This window comes from Rhinichthys klamathensis, unplaced genomic scaffold, assembly GCF_029890125.1.
Source record: "Rhinichthys klamathensis goyatoka isolate OS25496 unplaced genomic scaffold, OSU_Roscu_1.1 h1tg000452l_1, whole genome shotgun sequence".
NCBI classification, from domain to species: domain Eukaryota; kingdom Metazoa; phylum Chordata; class Actinopteri; order Cypriniformes; family Leuciscidae; genus Rhinichthys; species Rhinichthys klamathensis.
Genome location: NW_026606944.1, coordinates 1,642,534 through 1,665,140, shown reverse-complemented (window position 1 = coordinate 1,665,140; position 22,607 = coordinate 1,642,534). Strand labels below are relative to the sequence as shown.

The 22,607-nt window shown below is 40.3% G+C and overlaps 1 pseudogene; it reads right to left on the bottom strand.

Annotated features, from left to right (window-relative positions):
• Window positions 1-847: 847 nt before the first annotated feature.
• LOC130071667 (putative nuclease HARBI1) lies at window positions 848-21,895 on the bottom strand (annotated as a pseudogene).
• Window positions 21,896-22,607: the final 712 nt, after the last annotated feature.

Here is a 22,607-nt window from a genome sequence, read left to right as displayed (position 1 = left end):
AAAATAAATTATTACCAGTAGCAATAAGTAAGATATAATTCATTACTGACCTGTAGTGCCCCCAACTCATAAAATAATATAGATCATATTCTTCTTTAAACTAGACTATAAACTGAAATAATAAATAAATAACGTCTTAGTCTCTTTTCCATAAACTGAAATGTTTCAAAATACAGAAAGCATTCTGTGTACCACAAAACACATCTGGCACAAAAATAATAATTCAAATGTGAACTCCTGTGAGTATTCCCCAAATTATTTACATCACTCCACCACTCATTTAGCTTTATCAGGAATATGGTGTATATGTTTCTCCTCTATGAAGTCCATAACTTCAGCAGACAGGTTGTATATCTCCCTCGTCCTGCTTGCACGACCAGGTGATGATGGTTCCACAAGTTTGACCAGAATATGGTCAAATGGTATGAAGCACTTATCCTTTCCAACTCCTTTTGGATAGAATCGTGTGTGAGGGTGGAAAAACTCCACTTCCACATCTTGATGATTAGCGTCCACAGTGACAGCCTTTGCTAACCACTAGTTCTGGTCATAAATGACAGCAAGCCAATCTCCGCAATGAACTACATCAGCAGATAGATCTGTCACAGTCCCGTCAGGATCACTCTTGGTCAGTGGTTCTTGCTCCATTGGCTCTTGCTCACTTTCCTCCCGTTCCATTACCTCCATCAACATTGCCAAAGGACCTTTCTTCTTTTACATTGGTATAGGACCATCATCCTCAACCTGTACCCTGGGTGTGTTGGCAGTCAACTGGAATATTGTTGGGCTGAAACAATCGCACATCTGTGGCTCACTGCAGAAACAGGACAGTGATCGGCAATGGATCTCAGAGTCGTGTCGGTGTGACCTGATGGAGTTTCAGGACCTTAGCATTGTCATAGTACTGACATTGGCATGTCTTACGATCCGACGGTCTTGGTGCTGTAACACAGAATGGACGTAAGGCACAGAAAGATGAATAACTGAGCTTCACTCTTGGTTCCTTCTTGGTGAACTCCTTTTGGAGGTTCAATACTGTATCAGTCAGAATAATTCTCTGATGCTTTATTTTCTTGCGTGTGATTGTGTCCTGTTTGTCAGTTGTCATTCGTGCGGCATTATCGTAGAAATCCTGAACCTTCTGAGTAATTGTTTGAATGTATGCAGGTTTTTTCTCAATAAGCCTCCTCTTCCGCAGTGTTATATGTTACGCCAAATTGCCTTGTCTGGTGAATTAGCCGATATTTTTTCAGAACCTTGCCTGACAGAGTCAAGTTTTGTTCTTGTGGGCAGACTTGTTTTGTTTCAATTCATGAATGAGTGCGTTGTGGAACAGCAGAGTTTTCTTGATGGAGGGGTTTTTGAGTTGGCTTCCCCGCAGCAGCTGCTCTGTTTTTTTTTCTTGGTGATTCCGGTGTTTTTTTATTCCTACCTTGTGTTACCTCTTGAAGTTTATTTCTCATAGCTTTCATTTCTCTAGAGCAGGGATGGGCAACTTCAGTCCTGGAGGGCCACTGTCCTACAGAGTTTATGGTGCGTTCTATTATAGCCAACGAACCGACTCGGACCTCGGATATGACGTCACGTCCACACTTCAAGCGTTCTATTATGTTTTGCGCGTCCGAGTCGGAGAAAAAAATGGACGCCACCCGTTGTAATGGTAGCACTGGCCGAGTACCAGGCGCTCCAAAATAAGTATGTGCTTCACCTCACAGAACACAGAGGAGAAGAACTTGAACTTGAAAATGTTCACTTTATTTCATGTTTTTCATGTTAATCTTCTGTTAGCAACGCTAGCAACGTAGTAATTGCACTCACAACAACCGATACCCATACCTACAGGGGACGCAGTAATACGAGTGATTATAATCGTCATTTAAAATACCAAAGCGGTTCAAAAACAATGAAAACAATTCATACTTACAAGTCACACAGGGCGCAGCCATCTTGAATTCCGAAACGGAATTCTTGCTCGGTGTCCTCACGGTTGTCCGACGTCCGAGAGGAGAAATCCGAGGAAAGGGGGCGTGTTGCTACGCAACGTCTGTCTTCCGATTCGGATCTCCGAGACGGATAAATAATAGAACGCACCATTAGCTTCAACACTAATCAAACACACCTGAACAAGCTAATCAAGGTCTTCAGGATTACTAGAAAGTTACAGGCAGGTGATTTTTTCAGGGTTGGAGCTAAACTCTGTAGGACAGTGGCGCTCCAGGACCGACATTGCCCATCCCTGCTCTAGAGTATCTTGCTCTTGTTTTCTTTATTTCCCTCTCTCCTGCTATAGCCTGCCTACTCCGAGCTGGCTCGTGTATGGCCTGATCCACTGGACTTTCTGGGGGAGTTTCTGGGTGATCTGAGCCCTTTCTCTTACGTTCTCTTGATACTTGTTGTCTACGTTTCCAAGACTTTCTCTGACTTCTCTTTTCCCTTTCATTCAAGTCTTTTATATTTTTTAGCTTCCCTTCCTCCACCCTCTTCTTCCATCTTTGCCTTTCCATTCTGAGGTATTCCTCCTTTACCTCTGCCTCACTGTGTATTTTCTCTCTCTCCGCTTCTTTTGATATTCCCTGTTTCTTCTCCTTCTCTCCTCCACAGATAGCTGCTGCCTAGCCATAACTTCCTAAAATACATTACAGCTCATATTGGTATTTATTGTGATCAACAATTACAGGTGAAACTCAAAAAATTAGAATATCGTCCAAGAGTTATAATTTTGCTGATTATGGCTTGCGGCTTATGAAAACCCCAAATTCAAAATCTCAGAAAATTTGAATATTACATTAAATCAATTAAAAAAAGTATTTTCAAATACAGAAATGCCAGCCCTCTGAAAAGAATAATCATGCATATGTATATAGTAATATATACTAAATATATTAGTTTCACCTTCTAATTTGAATTACTGAAATACATGAACTTTTGCACGATATTAAATTTTTTCGAGTTTCACCTGTATATTCTAGCCTCCGTTGAGGACCATTTGGAGGTTTTTGTCACCACCGTCGTGAAAGAGTAGGTTTTTGTCACCACCGTCAGGTTTTCTGTCTGACGGTGGTGACAAAAACCTACTCTTTCACATGATATGCATGAGTTGTTCACATTAGCCATCTTGTTTTCCCCCTCTGTTGCTAGCTACTTCAGACCTCTTCTTAAAAAGTATACACTAATGTCATAATCTAATCTAATATTTTTTATACAAAAGAGACAGTGTTGACATGTTATGGTTATGACATTAGCAGTGTCCAAAAATATGAACAAGTTGAAGAGAAAATAGCAAACTTACGGGAGCTTGAGTGATCTTGATGCATGCAGTAGAGCTGAAGATTTGAAAATGGGGTCCTCGGGAATGTAGTTAACCTTGTAGTTGCCTGGTTTTATTGCTTTTTATAAATATCTGACGGTGGTGACGAATATGTGGGACACATTTTGAGCAACCACAAAATAATAGTAAATATTGTTCAAAACTCACTGTTTGTAGTTTTTAATATATATTGCAATGTACTCCTTCATGTGGTAAATATATTATTCAATTCAATTATTATTTTTGTTTTTTTTTAATCAAGTTGAAATGATTATCTCCTATCCGAGGACAACTGATTTTGTAGGCAATGGGCCAGCATATAATCATTCAATAAATACAAATTAAAAATAAACCTATAAAATAACCTCACATATGTGCAAAGGATCCCCAGATTATAACCTTGATTATTTGTATGCATGAAAATGTTATTAATTTCCAACAGAATTAGTACTTTTCTTAGTGGGACATGTTTTTGCCAAAGTTTCAAGAATCACTGATATATAACATGAAAACAAAGTCAATATTTTATACCCAATTGCTTTCTAGATACAACATTGTGATATTTGGAGGAGTGGATGGCTTCTCCAGAAAGGTAACTGTCTGCTGCTGTTTAACATTTTAGTAATTCCACATGTTGAACACTGGCTATATCAGGGGGCTTTCACACTGGCAGTTTAGTTCGGAATGGGGCACGGTTCGCATGAAAAATCGCTAATGTGAACGCTGTCATGGGATCCGGGTGCGCACTGGCATACCTGCCAACCTAGAAGAAATTTTATGAGTACAACCGCGCGCTTTCATAATCACTAAGACATAGCGATTTCAATTTTATTAGGGCCCAAGCCTTGAAAAGGCGAAGATTTATTGTTCAACATTACTTGAGTATTTTATAATTTGCATGGCTGAATGTCTTCCTCTTATCTGAGTTACCATGAATGAATTACGGAGTATTTTTTTAAATAATCCATGCGATCACTCCCATCCCGTCTGATGACCAATCCATTTTAAAATGAACTCAAATACAATATTTCAACTTTCCACATCCACCCCAGCCCGTTTACCTTCAGGAGTTAGAAGTACTGTGACTGTAGGAGCGACTGTCCTCGCTTAAATCAGTCAGAACGCGGGCGCGTGGGAGTGGAGCGTGGATCGAGAGGGATTCTTTATTGGTGTCGATTTTCAGTCTCTTTTTAATTATAGGACTTTACGCATCTGTCAATCATCTCCGCTTGCAACGTGGGGAATGAACCCAGCGCTATGATTGGTCGAACTCTTCTTCTTTTGCTGTTGCTTGATTTGAGGACTGCGCGTGCAAAGAGGCGTCACCAGGTTTTTGCGTAGTTTAGAGTGACAAATCGTACCAGCGTACTTTGAGGTCAAAATGCGTGCCCGCTACGCAAAATGCGTACATGTTGGCAGGTATGCACTGGGGTACCGAACCCGAGACTACCTGGAGGAGGTGGTCTGAGTTCGGTTGCTCCCGCACCGTGCCGCGGTTCGCGTGAATGTGAAAGCAGCACGGACTCGGGTGCGCACTTGTTCAGGAAGTAAAGTGACCTGCGCATGCGTTTTAGCTTATTGTGATGTATTCAGTTAAATAAAACACTTGTAAGGGATGATAGTGTTGATGATTTACCTTGGATACGAGCGAGTGCGAGCCTGCAGTGTATTCGTGCATTGCGCGTGAAATCAGGGCACCAAATTTGGAAATCCACTGTCTCCTCAAAAGAGTCCGTTTGCAAGCAGCAGAAGGCCACCTTATGTCACACACGCACAGTAAACCTGTAGTGTTCACTCAACTGCGCATAATAGCAGCGAATTAATAAAAAAACACAATATTGACCTGGGTTCTGTTTTCTATCATGCGCCGTGCACGTTTGCAAATGGTATGTTTTAAGTAGCTGAAATAAGCACAAATGTCAGGGCATGTCAAAACATCTCAAGGACCCCAAAAACACCTCAGATCCCAGAGGGTTAAACTATCAATGAACGGAGGTAAGTTTGCTGTATATATACACCTCTTAACTCGTTGATTGGGTTGATTAACAGAGTGTGCTCCACTCGTGTGTAATTAGGTTTAATTATCTGAACATGCTCCTCCCGAACTTTGTTAATAAAACATCATTTTGTAGATAATGTACTTGAATGCAGCCACAAATAACTCTGCATCAACTGCATTTCACTTCTTCCTTGAGTCAACTCAGCTGCATGGTTTACCTTCAAGGTAGTGTATTTTAGCAAGTTAAAAATACCACCCAGTATCGTCAAAACAAAATTTCACAGGATCCTCATTTTTTTGTGATATCAACGTCTGATTTGGAAAACGAATTGGTTAGACTTTTGGTTTTCTTGCAAGAAAAGCACAGATACACAACGTAAATCATCGTGACTCACAAACACACACTGATCTGACTGTCTATATGAGGATTAATTTCCCACATTTATTCTGACGTGTTATATCACTGTCAGAAGTTCAGCTGTAGTATTAATGTAATTGTTATGTACTGCACAGAGACACAAAGAGTGGAAATCCAAGAGCAGCTTTATTTGACAAATCGTAGTCAATACAAATATAAACCATTCGAAAACAAACACAAACTAGGTAACTCAGGAAAACAGGGAAATCCAGGAAACTGAGGGTCCAGAAATGCAGTGGTAACATATACAAAAAATTTAAACTAGCAATGAATGACAGAGTGAACAAGGCTTTATAGACAGAACAAACAAGGCTAATAAGCAGGGGTGTAGCAAGCTTTTCAAAAGTATGGGGGATGGATGTGGTTAGTTTATTAACAATAAAAGCGATGAATACAATGACAAAAGGGGGAAAAGGTATAACATACAGTACAAGATATAAAAAGCTTCCCATTTAAATGAGTTATACTGTTGACCCTTGCCTGCTCATTGTCATTTCCCATTCTACTGCTCGGTGACTTTAATATTCATGTTGAAGCTGTTTGCTCTAACACTAATCAGTTACTTTCTATTTTTGAATGTTTTAACCTGACTTAATGTTCCTACTCATACGCATGGTCATACCCTTGATTTGATCTGTACATCGAGGGCCAATATCTCTTCATCTGATACCGGTATCTCTGATCATAAACTTCTTGATTTTAGCTTAAGCTTGCCTATGCATAAGAAATGTTGGTAACACTTTACAATACAGGTGCACTAATAAGCATTGCTTAACTAATGCACAGATAATACTGAATTAATGTGTAACTAATGATTATCTAAGCTATTCATTAATGATTACCACATTAGGAACTAATTAAGAGTCTGTAAGGTTAATGTATTAGTTCATACATGCATTATTATTAATTAAATATGTAATTGTGAATTAATTCCCTAATAACTCATTTTTTTTAACTAATCGTGTTAATTAATATGTTAATTACCAGAATGAGCCAAAGCCTTGTATTTCAACTTCCAGATAATACAGGTACACTAATATGCATTAATACATGATTAATTACTTCATTGTTAGTGCAAATTCATGTGTAAATTACTACAATTACTAAATGACTAGTTAATAATGATGTGCCTCAACAAGTAAAGTCACAACATTATGATACCTTTGCAAATCATTAGCTAATGATTCATTAAAGCAGACAACTGGAAGTTGAAGTGGATAGCTTTGACTAATTGTGATAATTAACACATTAATTTACACTATTAGTTAATATAATATGTTATTAAGGAATTAATACAGAATGACACATTGAATTAATAGCAATTCATGTATTACTTAATCTATTAATCATATAGACTCTTTATTAGTTGCTGATGCGGTAATAATTAATTAATGGTTTAGTTCTTCATGAGTTATACATTAACTCATGATTATCTGTGCATTATTTAAACATGAATTAATGCATATAAGTGCACCCGTATTGTAAAGTGTTACCGAAATGTTCAACAACTGTTATATCCTACCGCAATCTCAAAGCTGTTGATACTGCATCATTTTGTACCTCCATTACTTCTTCTAAACTCTCTGATGTCTTTGATATCTCTTCTCCCTCCCTGATATTATCTAACTCTCACTCCATAATTTCTGAAATCCTACAAAAACATGCTCCTGTTAAGACCAGAAGCGTCCCTTCCACCCATTCTTCTCCTTGGTACACACCTGGGCTTTGTATACTAAAGGCCACAGGTAGACGGCTTGAGTGTCTCTACAGGAAAACTGGCCTGACTGTTCACCATTTGGATTTTATTGAACATGTCAAAAATTACAAATCGGCCCTGAACTCGGCTCGTTTTAGTTTTGTGTCTGCCACAATTAATAAATCAAGCAACAGGCTAAAAGCATTATTCAACACAATAAATAAACTTACTAAACCTCCATCTCAGGTTGCTCTAGCTTCAAATTAACTTTGCTGTTCATTCATGAATCACTTGCTAGAAAAGACAGACGCTGTCCACCAGTGTTTCTCTAATGATGCAACGGATATTGAATCAATGTAGTCAGTCCCTGACTTTCTTTTATCTGACTACTTCATCTTCTGTTTCTGAGTTAATTTTGAAATCCAACCCTTCATCTTGTCGTCTTGACCCTGCTCCAACTCCTCTTCTGAAACTCTGCCATTCAGTTATCTCTGCACCTATCTCTCACTTCATCAATGCATCTCTTACCTCTGCTTCATTCCCTCTGCCACTCAAAACTGCTGCTACTACCCCTGTTCTCAAGAAACCCAACCTTGATACCTCAGTTTAATCTAATTATGACATGCCCCCACGAAAAAAAAGAAAGAAAAAAAAACCCTGAAATGATGACTTCTGGTGAATATTGTATGCTATCATACATTATAGCATATTATAATACAACTTATTAGGCCTATATATTTATAGAATAGCAAAGTAGGCCTAATCAATATACAAGACTGAACCACATAGATATATAAAGGCTATCATGATCATTTTGCCAACAATGAACCATGGATTTGTTTAGTTTATAATACGTTTTATTTTTAACTTCAACACATACAATATATAACATTCAAAACTCATCGGCTGCTTAATATCACACACTCCGCCGTTACAAACAGAAAAAACGCGACGGCATATGGTACAATTGGCCTTGTATTCATTGTCCCTCGCGGATTCCAGCCACAGGTAGTCATTTTCCCATTCAACTCTATATTTTTGTGCTCTTTTCTTTTTCGCCGGCTGTTCGGAGGTAGTCATTTTTACATTTCCCGCTGTTGTCACTTGTCGTCATCGTTGCTATGATACGTGACCCACAATGACTAACGACCAATTAAAAGGGCATTCTCTGATGATGTTCCAAGATGTTAAAAATGCTACGCGGGTGATCATAGACAAACAGGGGGATAAATTAGTATCTACCGCACCGTCTGTTTTTTTTCTTATCATAGCCTACTACAAATGTCTTCGTTCATAGTCTGTCTGACATATATTAGAAGCTATGTGTCTATCATGGATTTGCACAGAATTGATTCTCAAAAATACTGAACAAAGTGCGCTCCGTATCAGTTCAATATGGAACAAGACTTTTATGTGTCAAATACGGGACGATTCCGTATTATACGGAACGGTTGGCAACCCTACCCCCAGGGATCCGTTCTCGGGACATTATTATTCATAATCTACATAATACCTCTTGGTCAGATCTTCCACCGTTATGGTTTTAATTATGATTTTCACGCTGATGACATCCAATTATACACTATCTGTACACCTGCTCTATCTGTCACAACCGACAGAATCTCTGCTTGTGTGCATGAAATGAAAGATTGGCTTCATTCAGATTTTCTATAACTTAACATGGACAAAACTGAAATTATTTTTACTGGACCTCCGTCACTCACTAGCAAAATTCCTACCAACTTCACCTGTGAGATTGCTGGCTCTCACATCAAACCATCTAGTACTGTTAAAATCTTGGTATAATCTTTGACTCCTCACTCTCTTTCCAGGCTCATATTAATTCTATCACTAAATCAGCATTCTTTCATCTACGTCGCATCGCCCAGCTCCGTCCCTTCATCAGTATCAATGACGCTGAAACTGTCATCCATGCATTTGTCACATCATGTCTAACTCCATTTCCAAATTGCAATACATTCAAAACTCTGCTGCTAGAATACTTACTCACACCAAACGTTCTGCCCATATCATCCCAATTTTGTACGATCTTCACTGGCTTCAAGTGGCTAACCGTATTTCTGTCAGGTCCATTAAGTCAAGAACACACATGACAATAAATGATTAGGAAATTGTATTGAATAAATTGCAATTCAAGTTGATAATTAAAATTTGGCGGTATGGCTCTGTTCAGGGAGTCTGTTCATGGCTCTGTTCAGGACAGCAGCAGCATTAGGGAACGCTCACAGTTTAGTACTGGGAGAGCAGAACTATTCCCCCCAAACAAACCATACCTGGCAACCTCTTGTGATAGACAAGAGATGGAATTAGAATTAAAATGCTTAGAAATCTTATGAATAAATACGAATTAGTTGGCAATATGTTTCAGTTCAGATGAGTCTCCTGACCATTCATGAGCACCATGAATTTAGCAGAGAGTCAGAGGACAGTAGCAGCATTAGGGGACGCTCACATGATTTAGGACTAGCAGAGCTGAACTATTTCCCCTAAACAGACCATAAAGCAGCCTCCTGTGATAAAATAAATGAAGGATGAATTAGGGCCTGTTAACATATCGCGTCTTTTGCGCGCTCAAGTACGTTATTTCAAATGTAGGCGCACGGTATGCGTGCTTCATAATGGAAGTGACGCGGTCGCGGTGCGACGCGCTCGTTTTTTTCCAAGCATATATGCGCTGCATCAAGATAAAAACATCTCAACTTTTCAGAATGCCACAAGCGCACCGTAGGTCACGTGACAAGAACCAAGCACAGCAACGACAGACGCCTCCGGAGCACAACCACCCTAGCGCTTTGGAAAAAGGAGAACGCGGCGCGCCTAGCGTTTTCTACGCGTTTTTAGCGCTATATGTGAATGGCGCCAGCAGCCAGTAAGCGCATCCAAGGGCAATGTAACTAAGCAGAAGAAAGACAAGTAAGATTTAGCAGATGAGACTTTCTTTTAATTGACTCACTGAATAGTGACTGTTTACTATGTCTTTTTAGAGCTGTGCCACAGCAGAAATAATTCCGTTTGCACCATGAATTGTTATTTACTAACTATCTATCACTGCAAGCTGCTTGATCTGTGCTGCATAGTGCTAAATCACTGCATGTGCAACGCGAGCAGTTGCCGATGACAACATAAGTAAACGCACATTGCCAATATGATCGCATAAGCCTAGCAAGAGCATTTAAATGAAAACGACTAGATAAGCCCAAGCACACGGATAGCATTAGCAACAGCATGGTGCCCATATTCTGATAGCTTTTAACAATGAGCATTAAAAAGAAACTTAGCTTAGCTTCGTGAAGACTTTTAGAGATGAATGGAGAGTGAATACAACGAGTCCTGTTTCAATATTGCAGAGAGCGAGCAGCGAGCAGTTAGGAGCGAACTGAAGCAGCGAGGGGAGATGAACAGCAGATCGCTGATGAGACCTTGTTGACGGCCGATAGCGTTAGCAGCATCTTCACTAACTGGCCTGCCAGAACTGACGCTGATGCTCAATTAAATTCAAAATCTTCCTGCTCACTTTTAAATCTCTGCACAGCTTGGCATCCTCCGACTCCGCCTTCTCGTTGTCCCTCGGCATCGCCTAGCTTCAATGGGGGGGGGCATATCATTCAGTGTCATTGCACCCAAACTATGGAACTCTCTCCCCCGATCACTCTGTTGTGTTAATACCATTTCTGAATTTAAAACTATGCTCAAAACTCACTTAGGCCTCGTTTACACTGTCAGTGAAATGTGACCCAATTCCGATTTTTTACTCGTATGCGACACAGATCGGATGTGTTCTATGACAGTGTAAACAGGAAAAAAACGCATGCATTCTGATATTTCGAGAAATCGGTTTCAGGCCTTGTTCACATGTGGAAATAAATCAGATGTAAATCGGATATGTGCCAATGTGACTGTCATGTAAACAGGCAGATCGGATTTTCCGAGGCATTAGGCGTCTCCACGGTTTAATGACGAGAGAAACCCCGACGCGGATCTGCAAAGGGACGGATGGCCCGATGAAACATTGTGTCGTCGTAGGAGAGGAATGTGGACACACGTTGACACAACATATCAAAGGTTGGCTTGCTCATCCTAAAATTTCGGACCCACTGCTCCTCGTTAAAGCCCGCCACGATCTCATGAAAGTGCGTTTATTGCACGATTTTTTTTCACGTGGCATTTACGCCAAAAACAGTTTTTGCGTGCATGATACGCACTTTATGGCATTTAATACGCACGTTTACAGTGCGTATCATATGCAAGCAAAAACAATTTTTGGTGTATAAATGGCATGAGAAATAAAATTTGTGCTATAGGCTTACTCACTTTTATGAGATTGTGTTGTATGTTCCACCTGTCCTGAGATCTCGCTGCGCGTTCGTCCATCTGAGCAAGAAGACCCCTTTAAACATGCGCGATGTTTCAGTCAAGTGTAAACACATGACTCGGATATGGGTCACAATTTAAAGAACGTGTAAACGGACGGTAAAAAAAAATCGGATATAGGCAACAAATCAGAATTGGGCATCAAGACCTGCAGTGTAAACGAGGCCTTATTTTCTGAATGTCACCATTCTTAAGTTGTACTACATTTCGTTGTGTCTTTTTGTATGCTGTATGCTGCCCCATCTACATAATTATCCTTTACTGTACTTATACTCTCATCTACCTACTGTTGTTTTGTTCATCATTGTCCATTGCCATTATTGTTGCTTGTTCATTGTAAAGCGTCCTTGAGCCTTGGAAAGACGCTATATAAATAAAAATTATTATTATTATTCTAAGTCATTTCCACTATTGTATGTTGTTGCCGTATGGCAACATATCATAAAGTACCTTAAAATAATATTTTTTCCAATTTCTTTTTTACAGCACTTCAAGTTAAGCCATTCTAAGAAAAGAAAAAGAGTAATGTGTGCGGAAGAGGGTTAAATATGTCCTTCAGTTTCCCTGACTGCCCAAACAACACTCCCAACTCATTGACCCAATACAGAGAATTCCGGATGAATATTGAGGCAGTACAGGACCTCTGTGTAATAAGGTTAACACAGTGGGCAGCACAATAAACATAGGGAGCCAGAGGTTTTTTGTTTGTTTTTTACAATGGCCTGTGCTACATTGTATTTGCCAGCTATATTTGCGGTCCCATCGTATGCTTGGCCACGCAACCCAGTGATAGGCAAGTCTAGGCGCTGCAAAACATCCATGACAACTTTTTCTAGATTTTCTCCTGTTGTCAAAGAAACCTCATAAAGACCAATAAATTCTTCACGAGGGACTAAATCCTTGCCAGATCCTTGTCACATATCTCAAACACAGTACCTCTTGCTCTTTTCCAGACACATCTCGTGTCCCATCCATCATCACAGAGTACTGCAGGTGTGGAAGTGATCTGATGTTTTCAACTATTTTGCGTATGATCACGCTGCTGAACAAGGTCAGGATTTCATTTTGAACCATAGCTGAAGTATATACATCCTTTCTACCACCTGTCAACCACTTGGTTAGAGAGGGGTCATCCTCTGATTTGTACTTCAGAACCTGCTCAAAATTTCCCTCACCACATTCATGGCCCATAAAAGGTAAGCCCTGCCTAGCCAACATCTGCACAGCACCAATGATTTTGAGAAGACATCCCCTTGCTTCCTCTTGCTGTTTCACACTCCCACTAGATAGCTGAACCTGTACTGATCGATCTTCATAGATGTGCGTTGTCATGGCTGTCTTATGATTATCAGATCTCTCATGCACAGTAAATCGCTCAAGGTTTTTTTTTCAAATTTTTAAACCCAGATGAAATGAATGCTGAATCAGCATTCTTGGCAAGAGGTGACGTCTCAGAGTTAAAGGCTTTGGAGCAGTAAAAGCACAAGACATCTCAACACCAGGACTCGCATGGAGCCATGGAAATTTCTGGTACTACTGAGTTTGAAAACTCAGAGTATATTTGGGCAAGGACTGTTTAGCAGTTGATTTTGGATCTGGTTGATTGGGCTTACTGAACTGATGGCGAGTAACAGCCACGTTTGAGTTCTCTGCTCCTCTCTCTACCATTTCATCTTCATCCTTATCCTCTATGACCTCTCCCTCACTCTGTTCTTCTTGTCTGCCTGCTTCTTATCTGCCCGCCTCTTGTCTGCGCGCTTCGTGTCTGCTGTAAAAAATTTTGTACGACCACTTAACCTGCTCGAATCATGCCCTCAATTTATTAGGGCCCAAGCCCTGAAAGGGCGAAGGCCCTATTGTTTTCCTTAGGATACATTTTTAAAAAATGTTCTATCGACTATTTGGGCACTTTTGGGGGCCTTAACGTGCTCAAAAACTCTTAAAACTTTGCACACGGGTCAGAACCCGCGGCCATCAGGGCCGGGCTGAAGATGGTACCCGGGCGTGACAGGGGGGCTCGACAGCGCCCCCCTGGAACGCGGTCCGAAAACTTGGTCCATAAATCAAACACGCTTGCATGGAATAATATGAAACTCGGTACACTTATAGATCTCATCGGTTCATATATACTTCATGCTTTGATTTTTTACCCCAGCCCAACAGGATGTCGGCTATTTAGGGTTGTTTGGAAAACCCATGCTCAGGAATTCGAAATACTCCTCCTAGAGAATTCAAACACACGGCACGAAACTCGGTCAGCATGAAGTCAAGACACTGAGGATGAAAAATTGCCAGGGGATTTTTGATATCTCGAACGGTTTGGCCGTGGCGAGGAAACGAAATTATGGCGAGAAACAAGAAACAGGACATGTGTTATAACTTCTGCATACATTAACTGATCTTGATGAAACTTCAGCAGTGTGTTCACTGTAAGAGGCCGATCACATGGATGTGAGTATTGTGAGTCAAAGTTATAGCGCCACCAACTGGCAGCAGGAAGTGTCACTTTCAAAATGCTTTGAAATAACCCTCTTATTTTTACCCGATTTGCTTCAAACTTTATGTGTATAATGTAAACACACGGCAGATGTAGACCTGTGAAAAGATTATTGATTATCTTAGATACTGTTGCTGTGGCAACGCATCGAACTTTAATATTCTTTTTGGATGCTTTTGAGACTCTCAGCATGCCTGAAATTGCTTAAAATTGCATGAAACTCTACAGACAGATCACATTTATTAGCCAGTAGACAAGTGCAAAGTTTCAGAAACGGGCGTGGTGCAGGGACTCAGTAGCGCCACCTTTTGACAAAAGTGGGGGGGGGGGTTAGTTTCATCTACAGTTACAGGGGGGTTATGTCAAAAAAAAAAGAATAAGGAAATGTCTCATATCTTTCTAAAATGTAATTATTCACCATTTATTTTTCTATAAAATTATACTAATATTAGAACTACACCCATTGTATTCCTTTTTTTCAATTTAAGATTTGTTTAAGTTTAAAAATAGCCAGAATGGTTGAAATCATTCATAGTGCTTTACTGCCCTCTTGTGTTCAAAATCAGGTAGGCCAATTGTATTAAATTGTAGGGATGCTACTATGGGAATATTTTCCCACCGTGACACCGCTGGGGGCTTTAAAATCGCTAACTTGAAAGCGAAAGTAACGGACGTCCCCACAAGACATTAAAGGAGTCATAATGTGCCATTTTCACTTTTCCATGAGAATCAATGTATGTTATGATTGACTAACGATTATACATTGGCCGGGATGCCGATATTCAAAAGTGAAGCGTTTGTTTACCCCAGGGTTCTTAAACTAGCCAACGTGCACACGCACTCAAATACGAGATTTCAATTTCTCCCCCGACTTGACGTCAAGACGGGGCCGGATATACCATATATGGACACCGCAGAGGAGGCCCGCCCTGCCCCTCTCCCCATCATATTCAGTCAAGAAAGATGCAGAAACGTAGTGCACACGTGAGTTGCTCTGTGGTTGACTGTCATAATCCACATTCTAATGTTTTTTCTTTACCCAAAACTGACCAAACTACAAGGGACAAGTGGATGAAATTTATTTTTAATGACGCTGTTCCAACAACCATCTCAACTTGCTCAACGTTAGGTGTCTGCGCTAAACATTTCACAAAAGAATCTTTTACAAATTTGGGGCAATATCAGGCGAAGTTGGCATCGAAGCTACGTTTGGAAAAAGGTGCCATTCCAACAATCAGGGACTTGCCTGAATTTGAAACGGTAAGAATGTGTTTTTATTACTATATTTTGTGTAACAAACAGCAGCTAACTACTAATGCGGTTAATGTATGTGATAAGGATAGATAAATTTAAAAAACAGTCAAGAATTAATAAACATAAAGAAAAACATAACGTTACATGTCTGCAGATGAAAATTATTAAATATCTAAAAAACCACAACATCAAAAAAGGCAAAAACAAGACATTATAGCAAACGTTAATCTCTATAACCACTGTAAGCTGAAAATAAAGTAGACTACATCTCCGTTAATGTAATCTACATTAAATTAAAGCTAAACTTATGTGGGAGAAAATAGCAAAAAAACGTTTTAGCTCGTTACTGATGTTAATGTATGTCTCAGTCAAAAAAATTGTCTTTACCATTCAGAGACATGTTGATGTAGACGTCCTTCAATTGACTGTTGTTCCTCTTCCGTTTCCAGGGGGTTGTTTCATAAAAGAAGCTTAGAAAAGCGGGGATTAAGCTCCAAAACCCGACTTGAATTAACCTAACAAATCAGTTGGGGCTTAAGGCGGTTTCATAAAAGGTAATTCAAGTTCACGCAATCTCACTAATTTGAACCAGGTTTATCTAGTCTAGATAATTGCGCGTGCACGCTATTCTTAAGAAGCCCTGATGGTGTAGCATAGATTCATCAATTTACGTAACATGGCAACTAAAGGGAAAGAGAGAGCAGCGATGTTCACGGCAACTGAGCAGCAATTACTTCTCGAATCTTACGAAGAATTTAAACACATGATTACAAAAAAAGGAAATACCGCAGCAATTAATAAAACGAGAGAAAAAGGCTGGCAGGAAATTGCTGATCGTCTTAATGCGTAAGTAGCAATTAAAGGGTCATGAAACCCTAAACCAAATTTTCTGAGATTTTAACAGAGGTATGTGTGTTGAACAACATTGAAGACAATGTTAGCATCTGTTAGATTTAATAGTAGGGCGAAAATGGTTAAATTTTTGTTTTTTCCAGCTATTTTCGTCTTCCGGGTTTAAAATCTTCATCGCAGGCTGTGACGTGGCAGTGCACAGTGTAGTGCGTTGATGACTCATCGGTCTCTCATAATTATTAATGAGACTGAGTTTTTATATCCTATGAGAAGACACGGTCTCTTAATTATTCATGACACCACGTGGATCTTTCCACAGACATGTCAAACTGTGATATCGCTTAGTAAAGGAGAGAGACCATCATGGGACGCAAGTGCCGCAAACATTTTACCCGAGAGAGCTTCGAGAATTGGAGAATGGTGGACTTCGGCCTTGTCGATGACCAATGCAAGTTACGTCTTGTGAGTAATGCGGTACCAAGTCCTGAGGACTTTTCTATCCCTTCAGAGTGTGTCTAAAATGTAACCCTGGTCATTTTACTTGCCTTTTGTTAAATAAGCGGTCGTTATGAACATTTTAGATATTTCGATAATATATCAATTGTATGCTTAATGCGGGAGACTTGTGAATGTGTAGTGTTGACGTGCGGGCAGGGCGACACCGTGTTGTGTGTGTGTGTACGTGCAGGCAGGCGAGCCTGCGAAATGATTCGGGGTTTAGAGAGAGAAGCGGTAGGATGTGTGTTTGGACGAACGACTGAAAACTCTGAGATTATTGTTCATTATTGATCGTACATTGTACAGAGGTCAAAATTATTGTACAAATACGATAATTATCGTACATCTGGCAACACTGCTGGCTGATGACAGTTCCCCCTCTCCCCTGCCGTGCCACACCCACTCCCTCCCTTCTTCTCACAGCCATCCACGCCCATTTAAGTTGCATTTTTCAAAAAGATTATGAGATAGACTTGAGCTGATAGAGGGGGGTTTCATGACCCTTTAATGTAGGCCTACATTACTATATTTTATTAAAGTTAAATAAAATGTTTGTCACAATACATTGAAGTGTGTGTGTGTAACTTTTACAGCAGCAAATTAAGTGAAGAAAAAGAACATGGCAGCAGGAGAAAAATAAAATATAAAAATATTGTTCAGAATGGTAAGTATTAATTATAAAGTATAAATCTATGTAAGTACTTAAGCATAACCAGCTTGATGTTACAACTGTCCAGTTTCATGATGTTTAATAATTGCAGCTGCCAAAAAGAAGAGTGAGGTTGCTGGCACTGGGGGAGGGCCACCAACAGCCAACTTTACTCCTGCAGAGGAGCTGGCGTTAGACCTGAATAAAGGGAGGCCTGTCATTGAGGGAATCGAGGGGGGAACAGCATCTGGATCCATTCCATCCAGTATAAGAGATCACTACTTAAAAGGTATTTTGTTTATTTTATATATTTTTATTCTTGCATTCCTAACTAAACCTTTTTGTTTTATAGTGATGCCAAATTCTGTGTGCTTTCTGGATCCACCAGACATCTGCTGAACCCTGTAAGTATGACAGTATGAGTTTAAAGCACTGATTTGTGAAGTGATGATTTATTAAACCAAGTTTGAATGGTTTTAGGTTGAAGGCCCATCTACAGTTGAGGAGGATGAGGAGACTGTGTCAGTATGTTCAAGGAGGCCTGAGGTAGGCACAGATTTGCACATTATATATTTAAAAGCCTACCTGTGAGGTGCTAAATTGTGTGTATTTCCATTATTGGCAACAGGATGCTGACACCCTTCTAGAGCCCTCTCAGTCTGGGACCACATATGACCAAGTGAGTATTAAAAAATTACAAAAAATTACAAAAAAAAGTGCAAAGAGCACTAGATCAAATTGAAAAAAACTTAAATTTATGTTCCTACAAAACCCAGAACATAAAGGGAGTCTACAAAAGGTATCTCCTGAAACAAATGGAGGCCATAGATGCTGACATCCAATATAAAAAACGCAAGATGAGAAAGTTGGAGCTGGAAATCCAACAGCTTGAGAAACATGCAAATAGAACTGCCATATTTAAAACAATGACACATGACCTTTTTGTTTTTTGACCACATTTAATTGTATGTTTTCACCCCCCAACAGCCAGCTTCAACCTAAATAAAATAACAAATTAAATATGACTTGTGTGTCTGGTAAATTAAGGGGAAAGTGAAAACTTTTAACATGGTTTGGACAGTATTAACCAAAATAATTATTGGCATAACTGTCTCTTATAACCCTGCCTATTTGATTGTCATCAAAAATCAATGTCCCAGTCTTGCTCTACAACCATCCTTGGTTGCCTCTCTCTCCTCAGACAGGCAATGTTACGTAGAACAACACATGCAACTACAATGTCACATGCCCTTTGTGGACTCACTCTGAGGTAATTCAGGCACTGGAACCTTGACTTGACGAGCCCAAATGCCATCTCTATACGAGCTCTTGTGCGTGCATGGGCAATATTGTAGTTGTGCTGTGCCTCAGTCTTAGGGTTGCCAACCGTTCCGTATAATACGGAATCGTTCCGTATTTGACACATAAAAGACTTGTTCCGTATTGAACTGATACGGAACGCACTTTGTTCCGTATTTTTGAGAATCAATTCAGTGCAAATCCATGACAGACGCATAGCTTCTAATATATATGTCAGACAGACTATGATGGTCAGGCAGAGGTCTGCTACCCGACCCGAGCCCGACAGGTCCCGAAAAATGTGCGGGTTTCGGGTCGGGTTCGGGTTAGTCTCGCGTAGCCAGACCTTCAGACTGACGGCTGAAGGTCTGGAATTCATAGCAGCTTTCTTTGGCCAAGGCCCGCCCATAAGGCCGTTTGACCGACATGTAAAACAACCAATTACAGTTCGTTTCGTTCAGCGTCACGTTTCGGGACGTGGAAATGTCCCCACAACAACAGACCGGCGTGCAACAAGTCAGTCAGCATAGAAAATCAAAGAAGGAGAAGAAAACTTCAAGAGTCTATGCCGTGAACCTCGCATACTTTTGAGAATCCTACGTTTAGCTGATCTTGATAAATGCTCATTGTCACTCATGTAAACACAACGTTAGTTTTTCTTCCGCAATCACACGTCTGCGCTTTGTTTCCCGGCGGACCGAAAACAAACGCGACACTCGCGCCCCCCGGAAATCCGATAAAATTCAACCAATCAGATGACGACTTCGACATTCCTGAAGTGTTTCCACTTAAGTGTACCATATGCATCAGACGTTTAGCCAACGTTCCGTGGGCGTGACGTCTGAGGCTGAGACTAGGTTCGGGTTAATGTTAATGAACAGCCTCGGGTTCGGGTTTAACTAAGAAAAACTAAATAGGCTATATATAGTTTGCGTGCCGTGTGCTTTGCCTGCTTGCTGTGTTGTGACCGGCACGCGAGAGAGAGAAAGTATACGTGCGCAGATGTGCAATATGTGCATACACACACACAGGCTCTCTCTCTCAAATATAATTTTATATATATATATATATATATATAATTTTTTTAATTATTTGTTTTATTTTATCATATCATTTATATCACTAACTGTTTTGCGCATGTGCTACCGCTCTCGCGCGCTATTTCAGTCACAACAATACAGACAGACAGCCGACGACAACAAGCAAACCATGAGTCTGATAAAGCAAAAAATTACTTGGTAAGTTTTTTCTCTTACTGCTGTGCTGCCTGCTGATAGGGCCGCTGCGCCTACATGTATTCGTTTAATATGTCAAGCAATCGTTAAATACCACATAGCATATGGCAAAAATGGTATTGCTGTGAGAAACAGAATGGACCTCGGGTTCGGGCTTAATATGTAAATGTAATTGTCGGGTCGGGTCGGGTTAAATTATCGCGGGTACGGGCCGGGTTCGGGCTTCATTTTAAAGCCGTGCAGACCTCTATGATTAATGAACGAAGACCCGCTGCTATAATGGCAAATTCGGGGACTTGGCGCCACCTTGACGGGCTCTGACGTGTAATGACGTAGAGTTGGCTCATTGGTCGCACGTCAGAGGCGCCCGCGCCATTGGATGTGCAGTTGCCGCAGCGCAGCCTGAGCGAGCCAGACGCTCAATGTACAAGCTGTGCAGCTGCAATGCATTTTACAGGCTTCAGTAAATCGAGTAAAATGTGTTTCCGAAGACATTTGTAGGCCATGATAAGAAAAACTACAAAAAAAATAAATAAATTGCACCGGAAAGAACATTCTAAAAGTCTATTTCTATTGAATAAGTTCGCACAAGGCTACAGAAAACTGTTGTGTTTATTTTTCTTCAAATGCAGTCTAAGCCGATGAGTTTCGAATGTTATATGTTGTATTTGTTTAAGTTAAAAATAAAACGTATTATAATCTAAACAAATACATGGTTCATTTTTGGCAAAATGATCATGATAGCCTTTATATATCTGTGTGGTTAAGTCTTGTATATTGATTAAGCCTACTGTGCTATTCTATAAATATATAGGCCTAATAAGTTGCATTATAATATGATATAAAATGTATGAATTTCAGGGGGCATGTCACTACCACATAACAACCCCCCCCCCCCCCCCCCCCCCCCCCCGGTATTTTAAAGCTGTAGTTTTTGCTATATGTTAAGTGACTAACACACCTTGTGCCAGTTGGTAGGAAAGAGAAGAGGCTCGAAAGATTCTGGAATCATGCACTGAGCCAGGCCATTTTGCCTCTACATTTGTGATGATGCAATCTGCTTCACAAATCATCTAAATAATTAAAAATGTAGGTCACTACATTGGACTTACATAGATATATATATAAATAGAATTGTTAATGCATTTACCATGAATAGAACACTGGTGCCCAGCTTATTGTAAAGATCAATCGCTTCTAATCTCAGTGGGACTGTACCTGTACATTGATGCTGTGTAATGATTTCCTATTAACGAAGTCCGCTTCATGTGGACCAGACGGGCGCTTTATGCGCACGTGGGTTCAGTCCAGAGCTACGATAACATTTGGGAAAATTTCCATTTTCTATATAGTTCTTATTTGAACTTACCAGCGATTCCATAAAAGGCCTGTTTAATACTGTGAATCGCTCTGTGGCCAGGGAAGGTGATGAACACATTAAGTATTTTTTTTAAAGACAGGTACACAATCCGAACAGAGCGGCAAACCGATGCTTTGCTGATATTCTCTGCATCTCCAACTGTGTACAAAAATGTTCCGCTGGCAAAAAAGCAAAGTGCAATGCACACCGTCTGTGGGACTGGGAGCGCTTTATTGCGCCGTGTGCTATTTGCGACGTGTGGGCTCAGTAATCTACAAATATATGCTATCCCTTCCCTCGAGAATCTATACCGCTCATGCAGGTAGTCAGAAAAAGCCAACGGGTCTGCCCTGACCCTGAAAGTACCTTCTCTTTGAAATGCCCTGCGTATGATTATCGCTCCCTCATCCACCACCTCATCAATGAAAGGACACGCCATGACTATGCGTCCTCCTACACATATGGGTGGAGCTCCCTATTTATAATTAATTCATTACAAAAATCACACCAACTAAACAAATAGGCCTACCTTTACTTCTTTACATTTGTTTCACTTTTTGTATGTTCGAATGTATTACATTTATTTTTAAAGTGCATTTGATTTCATTGTTGGACTGATAGTGGTTACATGAAATAAAATGGCAGCATGCCAGAGAGTATGATGTAATATCATCACATTCCCAGTGGGTCAGTGTTAAAACGGTATTCTGGTTAAGCATCATTTCAGGCTTAGCCTGACAGTTAGCCTGCCCCGGACCAGGCTAGTTTCCCAGCAGAAGTTTCCAGGGTAACTGAGTTTGAACTATTTTAAGTTTGCTTTATGAAACAGAATTCACCGACAATAAGTCTGACTAACCAAAATAAGCCTGGCTTATTTTCTAATCTTGTTTTATGGAACAACCCTCTGCTCTGGTTCAGAGTCTGGCTCAAACATATACGGTTGAATCCCGTAGGTCGCGGCCAGGTCGGGTTCATTAACAACTTGCGCCATGATCTCTTTTTGGAATGATATGCTGAAGTTACCTGCGGTGTCAAGCCCCATCCTTCCTGCCACCAATCAACGCGCCCCTCATTTGCATTATTAAAATGACAATGTCCACGACAGCCAAAACCTCGCATCAGATCTCGCGAGACAATAATGCATTCAGAAA